Here is a 6924-nt window from a genome sequence, read left to right as displayed (position 1 = left end):
GCAGGGAGAGTAGGGTTGCTTGGCTTACGAGAGCAAATTGCAGAAAATAACTAATAATTGTCAGGTGACCAGATGCATGGTCCTGGTACAGCATTTGGATTTAGTTTAAGCTTTCTTTGTTCATATCTTAAGTGTCTTTTTTTAAACATTTCTCCCCCACCCCCACACTACCTCCTTTTTCTCTCTCTATCTCTCTCACACTCTTTCTCTCTCCCTCCCTTTCTCTCTTCCTCACCGAAACCCGCCAGAATATCCAAATAAAGCTCCACGAATTTACGTACCATCCTTGCGCTGGGTGCATATAATTCTTCTTTCTTTCGTTCCAATTTTAGCATACATACTGCCACAATACGTGCGAGTACAATAATAATGATGCCACCAGACATTTGAAACATGTTGAAAGAAACTTTAAAAATTGGTGTAATAAGGAATGGAAAAATGAAAACTAAGGAGGAATAATATTGCAATTTTTTGTAGAATTTTTCTCAGTTATCTGGATATTTGGGGGCTTTTCTTCCTCCACAAATTATATTATTAGGTTTGTACTATAAAAAGAATACGTGCTTGTAAATATTCATTAGATTTGACTTATGCATCATAAGTCTGTTGATGTTAATTTGAAAGAATTTCATTAAAATGTCGAATACTTTAAAATGTTTATTTATTTATTATTATTTTTTGTAATTCTATTTTTGTTTCTTTCATTTGAATTTTATTAATTTTGAATAAATGATTATATCATTTAAAATAAATATGTGAATTAGTAATTAGGTTTTAAATGATCAAATAAACTATTTGAAATCGAATTTGTTTTTATAAAAAAAAAACTTTGAAATGTATGTGTCTGCTGTAAAAAAAAAACACAGTAATTCTTAAGAAATAGATTTCAAAAAACAAGCTGAATTAAAATTATCATGTTAAAATTATATTTATTCATTTATTTTATTTGGTTGTTCGCTTTAATTTGTTCTAAAATAATGAACAAATGTCAAGAAAGTAGATATTGATACAACGTTACCGTAGGTTTCACTTATGAGTATAAATTACGACAGAATACCAGATCTGTCCTCATGACAAGTAGGAGAACCCAGTCATGACTGTCAGACAATTTCTGCGACTACATGACCCCTAACATCTGGCCACCTAACTCCCTCTTGATTCCGCAGTCGTCTGGAGACCTTAGTTGCAGCCAATGACGACTTTATTGAATAAATTTACTCTTTAGTATTTCGAGATATTTTTTATGTAATTTTGATAGATATATCTGTTAAAATGAGATGTCAATGTTCTTTTCCCTTTTGCGTAATCGGCAGATATTGAACCAGAGAAACAAACGCCTAACAAATGCAGATACCTCACTCAGTATGCTGATCGGTCGTAGCTACATCAATTCCCATGGTTTAAATATAAATATTGCATGGCGATGTTTTTTTTTTCGTTTCTTTTCAGTATTCAAGTATAGGGTAGACAAGTCTGCGCTCAAGTCACTTGCAAAAATTTTCACAACCCACACTAACGCATGCCCCACTCCAATTTTCCCACGCCCCACGTTGAGAGACACTGGTATAGAGTATGTGTTTTGTGTTCACAATGGTGTTCTGTAAAAGACTCGTGTCATACATTTACAACTGGTTAAAATCAGACTCTGAGAGAGTCAAATATCCGAATATTTACGATGTCTTACACCAGTATTGGTGGTAATGGTGATGCGTTTGGCTGTATTGGTGGTGGTTGTGGTGGTGGCGTGGTGATGGTTGTCGTATTGGTGATGGTAATGATGGAGGTCGTCGTGTTATGGCAATGTTCTTACAGCTTTCTTGTGGAATCTGTCACCGTTGTTGTTAGAGGCGGTAGTTATGGTGGCAGCCGTGGTAGTCATCATCGTGGCAGGGGGGGTCATCGTCGTCGTAGTCATCGTGGTGGTGTTAGTTGTGGTGGTGGCGGTGGCAATGCAGCTGGTGATGTTGGTACTGGTGGTAGTTTTGCTGGTGGTGGTGGTGGTGGTGGTTTTGGTGGTTGTGCTGGTGGTGCTGGTGGTGCTGGTGCTGGATGTTATGTTGGTCATAGTGGTAGTTGATCATCCTGTTATCGGTGATGACGATGTTGATAGAGCTTTTGCTGACGAAACGGCTGTTAAGCCGTTTCGGTGCTGATAGTGGCGACGGCGGCGGTGGCGGTGGTGGTGTTTGTCATCGGCGTTGTCGTCATCGTCGTCGTCGTTATATTACTGCTAGTGGCATCTGTGTTGTTGTTGTTGTTGTTGATGATGATGATGATGATGGTGGTGGTGATGATTATATCGAAAATAACGGCAATGCTGATAGGAATGGTGCAATGGTAACAGCGGTGGGAATTGTTGTCACCGTCGCAATGGCCATATTTGTTGGAACGGCGTGTACGTGTTATTTCTTTACTGCCCACAAGGGGCTACACACAGAGAGGACAAACAAGGACAGACAAACGGATTAAGTCGATTACATCGACCTCAGTGCGTAACTGGTACTTATTTAATGGACCCCGAAAGGATGAAAGGCAAAGTCGACCTCGGCGGAATTTGAACTCAGAACGTAGCGGGCAGACGAAATACCGCTAAGCATTTCGCCCGGCGGGCTAACATTTCTGCCAGCTCGCCACACATACACACATGCACGCGTGTACGTGTGTGTATGTGTGTGTATGTGTGTATATGTGTCTGTGTGTGTGCGCGTGTGCGTGTGTGTGTGTGTGTGTGTGTGTGTGTGCGCTCGTGTGCGTGTGCGTGCGTGGTCCGATAGAAACACTACTAACTTTATGTAAAGATGAAGAGAAAAAATATATAAACTGTATAATTTAAACAGCCGCCTTGACATTTTCTAATGCTCCAATAATTCATTTAAAGAGAGAGAGAGAAAAAAATGGAAGACGAGAGACGATAAAACCGTTCAAATATTAATCTACAGTTAAAGTTTTACTGAAGAAATTAATGTTATTATTTCAGAAGCGAAGGATTAATACGGCAAGCAGTGAAGAATAATGAAGTCAGATCAATAAAAACTAACAGTAGTGTTCCTATCATACATAATTTACTAACTTTATAATAATTTAACTCAGAGATACAGAAATATAAGTAGCTATGCCTTCTTGGATTTCGGTATTAAGCTGTGTTTTCCGATAAACACTTCGTCTGCCGTCATTTCTAAGGATTCATACTGACTTCTTGTTACAAAATTTAGCCATTAAGTTCTCGTTTATATCCGGGTAGGCGTTTATAATGTATGAGAGTTTAACACGCACAGACCCATACGATTCCGTATAACTGCACTTTGTCATCATCATCGTCATCGTTGTCATTCTCATACTTCCATGTATGGTTCTGTTTTCTGATGGATGCATACGCACTCGCAGATGCGTATACGTTCCTTGCATTCCTGTTGTTGTTGTTGTTGTTAGTGTTGTTGTTGAGTTATTATTTGTCCTATGATATTTACTAATAGGTCTGTCCAGATGGAAAAGTGTGATCAAAAAAGAAGCGCCAGCTCTAAGTAGCCCAGTTTGTCTCTTGTGCACCAAGTCAAGGATCAGATACTGTATTATCCAACGTGTCTCTCATTTCAAAACTGCAGCGCGTAATTTCAAGAACATTTGACTGCTTTTTCTAGCACTGAGATTGACCATTTAGGGATCCCCAACGTGTTTTATTCGAATATAGACACGGCATATATATATATATATATATATATATATATACAGCAATATATATATATATATATATATATATATATATATATATATATATATATATATATATATATATATATATATATATATATATATATATATATATACTAATACATCTGTTTGTTTTCAACACCACATCTATTTACTTTTTTTTGTAAATTCTCCCTATATATATATACATATATATATATATATATATATATATATATATATATATATATATATATATATATATATATATATATATATATATATATATATATATATGCCGAGTGCAAGATAATGCTATAAAGACGCATATACTCACATATATATAGAGAGAGAGTTTTATTATTGTTTGTTTCCAATTTTTCGAGATCAGTGACTTTTCGTCAATGGAAAAAGTATATATATTTGCATTGAGAATCACTTCCCGTCGCCATGAGTCGGTATATAAAGACAGGGCATTTTAAATAAATGCCCGAAGTAAGTGAAAGTGAGGAATAAGAAGAAGAGGAAAAGAGAAAGAATCATATGGAGAGGGATAGAGAGTAAAAAGCAGGTAGAAGTAAAATAGTAAGTGAGAGTAGAAATATCAACAGTGGATTAGTCCAAATATACGACGGGTCAATACCCAGAAACTCGGGTCCGTGTGTATCACGACAGGCTGGAGATGGGAACGATGACTTCCCTTTGAAAATGCTGATAGGACACAGATAGCGTGTCAATAGCCAGCTGGAGGAGATGTCTTCCTGGGGCTAGAAGCTGCAGTAGAGTCGACTCTTAAGGATTAGCCACATTTAGGTGGCACACGTACTTCACGATGTCCTGCTGCTACTGTTTATACCTCGCTCAGAGATTTATCATATATATATATATGAAGGGTAAAGACCTCCGAGCATAAATGACCGCGAGATTGCACCTAGAAAGTTACCCTCTGAGGCACAAGTCCGGGCAACGTTGTATGCCCATGCATATCAGCCTCCCCTCTCCATGCCACCGATGTTAACCAAGGGAAAGACATAGTCTGATACAGCTTGGCACCTGTGACGTCGCAACTTAGTTCTGCAGATGAGTGAACTGGAGCAACGTGAAATAAAGTGCCTTACTCAGAAACAGAGCATGCATCTTGTCCAGGAACTGGATTCACTATTGTGGTTAGAGCCCGTCCCTCTAACCACTGAGCTATGCGCATTGGCTATATATACACACGTGTGTGTGTGTGCGTCTATATTGCACTAGTTTACTCTCGTATATAAGTGTACACGTATTTTACACCTGTATGTACGTAAACATGAATAGTGCGCATATGTTTGTATAAGGTTGTTTTGTACATATAACTCCATCGCAATAGAATCATATGTGTGCAGGAAGTAACTATTTCAGAGAGGATGTATATATATATATATATATATATATATATATATATATATATATATATATATATATATATATATATATATATATATATATATATATATATATATATGTTTGTCTGTACATACATATAGTCACGTTAATACGAAGTTTAGATGAATATATCAATGAATGAATATTCTCCATTAATTTAGAACTTCAAGCTACAGATTTAGATAAATTGTTAGGAAATGCTGTGCGGAAGTAAATATATGATATATACGGGTGTTATTGACTATTTGTTTAAAATATACCCGAGGAATTTTTAATTAAAACGTACAAATTAATGATTTGTATCTACCTATGTGATTTCCACGTTTAGTGCCGTATATTTTCAGATTGCATTTAATGTATATTTTCTTCTAATCAGAAATGTGATTGTGTAAACATGTAATAATATTATCATCATAAACGTTAAACAACGTAAACGTTTCCATGCTTGCATGGGTCAGACAGAATTTGTTGATGCAGATATTACTACGATGACTACTCTTCCTGTCGTCAACCCTCGACTCTTTCCAAGTAAGGTAATACTTCCCCGTGGCCAGGAATAATATGTATAGAATGCTAAGAACGAACAACGTCACTATATCACAGTTACCCTCGGAACTGAACCCAAAGCCATCTGATTTAGAAGCAAGACTTATAACCATATAGCAACACTTGTTATACTATACGTGTATTTGTAGAAACTACAATAGACCTACAATATAACTTGTTTTCAAAGCATCATGAAATATTTTGGTAAATACAACACTGATGAAGGTTTTAAGTCTCGACCACTTCATTGGTTCAAAACATTTGACTTCATACAATGAATATATCTATTGACTCTATTTATTGAATTTATATATATATATATATATATATCTCTTAGAGAGAGAGAGAAAGAGGAAGAAAGAAAAAATCACGCATATAAGCATATAAGACACGTAAGATTATGAGGGAGCTATGAGGCTGACAAATGATACATAGTCAGACTGTAAAACAGCGGCTAAAAGCGTAGAAATGTGAAACGAAAGATCGATATTGAATAATGTGTACGATGAAAAGATACATAATATTCCACTCACATCAGAACATTGCACCCGAAATACCCAGGAGAATCTCTGTTTTATTCTAAGACATGCATATCTTTTAACATTGAAGACCCTAACATAAATAACTTTTCTTCGAAGCAACATGAATGGAAATATATTTTGTGTGAATAAGACCACAGATAACACAGTCCAGAAATCCTGGAATTCATGAAGAAGGACGCCAACGTGATTTTCCCTTTAATATGGCGCAGACGTCTTCTCGCGCGTAGCCAGTAATTTTCGCCCTCGTATTAGATATCTTTTCTCACATGCTTATAAACCACTTAATGTCTTCGTCTTACAAAACCTTATGGTAGTTATTTCTGTATGGAAAACACGACTTCCTAGTTCAGACACTCTAACCACAAGCATACACCTATCTTTCTATTAACCATTTTGTTATTATCAACATCTATCTAATATAATTATAATTCTAAAGAAAGTTTATAAAAAGCAATCGTACGACTACCAAACGCCATTGAGAGAAATCTCACTGCAAGCACTTTCAACGTCCCTACCTACAACATTTCTATTCGTTCAGGTGAAAGAATTTTAAAAGACAAATTTCTTCATTTCGTCAAAAGAGTCTAGGACCGGCAAAGGAAATATCATTCAATAACACTTTTGCATTAACCTGTCTCGGAAATGTAGACTCTGTCTTACTGAAAGGCTTTGTAATCTGGCACAACCTGCTACACTTCTTTAATAGAGATGTGATCTATTGCCAACATCG

The 6924-nt window shown here is 36.2% G+C and overlaps 1 non-coding gene across 1 annotated transcript; it reads right to left on the bottom strand.

Annotated features, from left to right (window-relative positions):
- Nucleotides 1-249: 249 nt before the first annotated feature.
- On the bottom strand, nucleotides 250-352 carry LOC128247728 (U6 spliceosomal RNA). Its single transcript, XR_008264090.1, has one exon. It is a non-coding gene; the product is annotated as a U6 spliceosomal RNA (small nuclear RNA).
- Between the last annotated feature and the right edge of the window lie 6572 nt (nucleotides 353-6924).

The sequence above is a fragment of the Octopus bimaculoides genome, chromosome 4, assembly GCF_046866305.1.
Source record: "Octopus bimaculoides isolate indiv1 chromosome 4, ASM4686630v1, whole genome shotgun sequence".
Classification (NCBI taxonomy): domain Eukaryota; kingdom Metazoa; phylum Mollusca; class Cephalopoda; order Octopoda; family Octopodidae; genus Octopus; species Octopus bimaculoides.
This window is presented reverse-complemented; position numbering and strand designations above follow the sequence as displayed.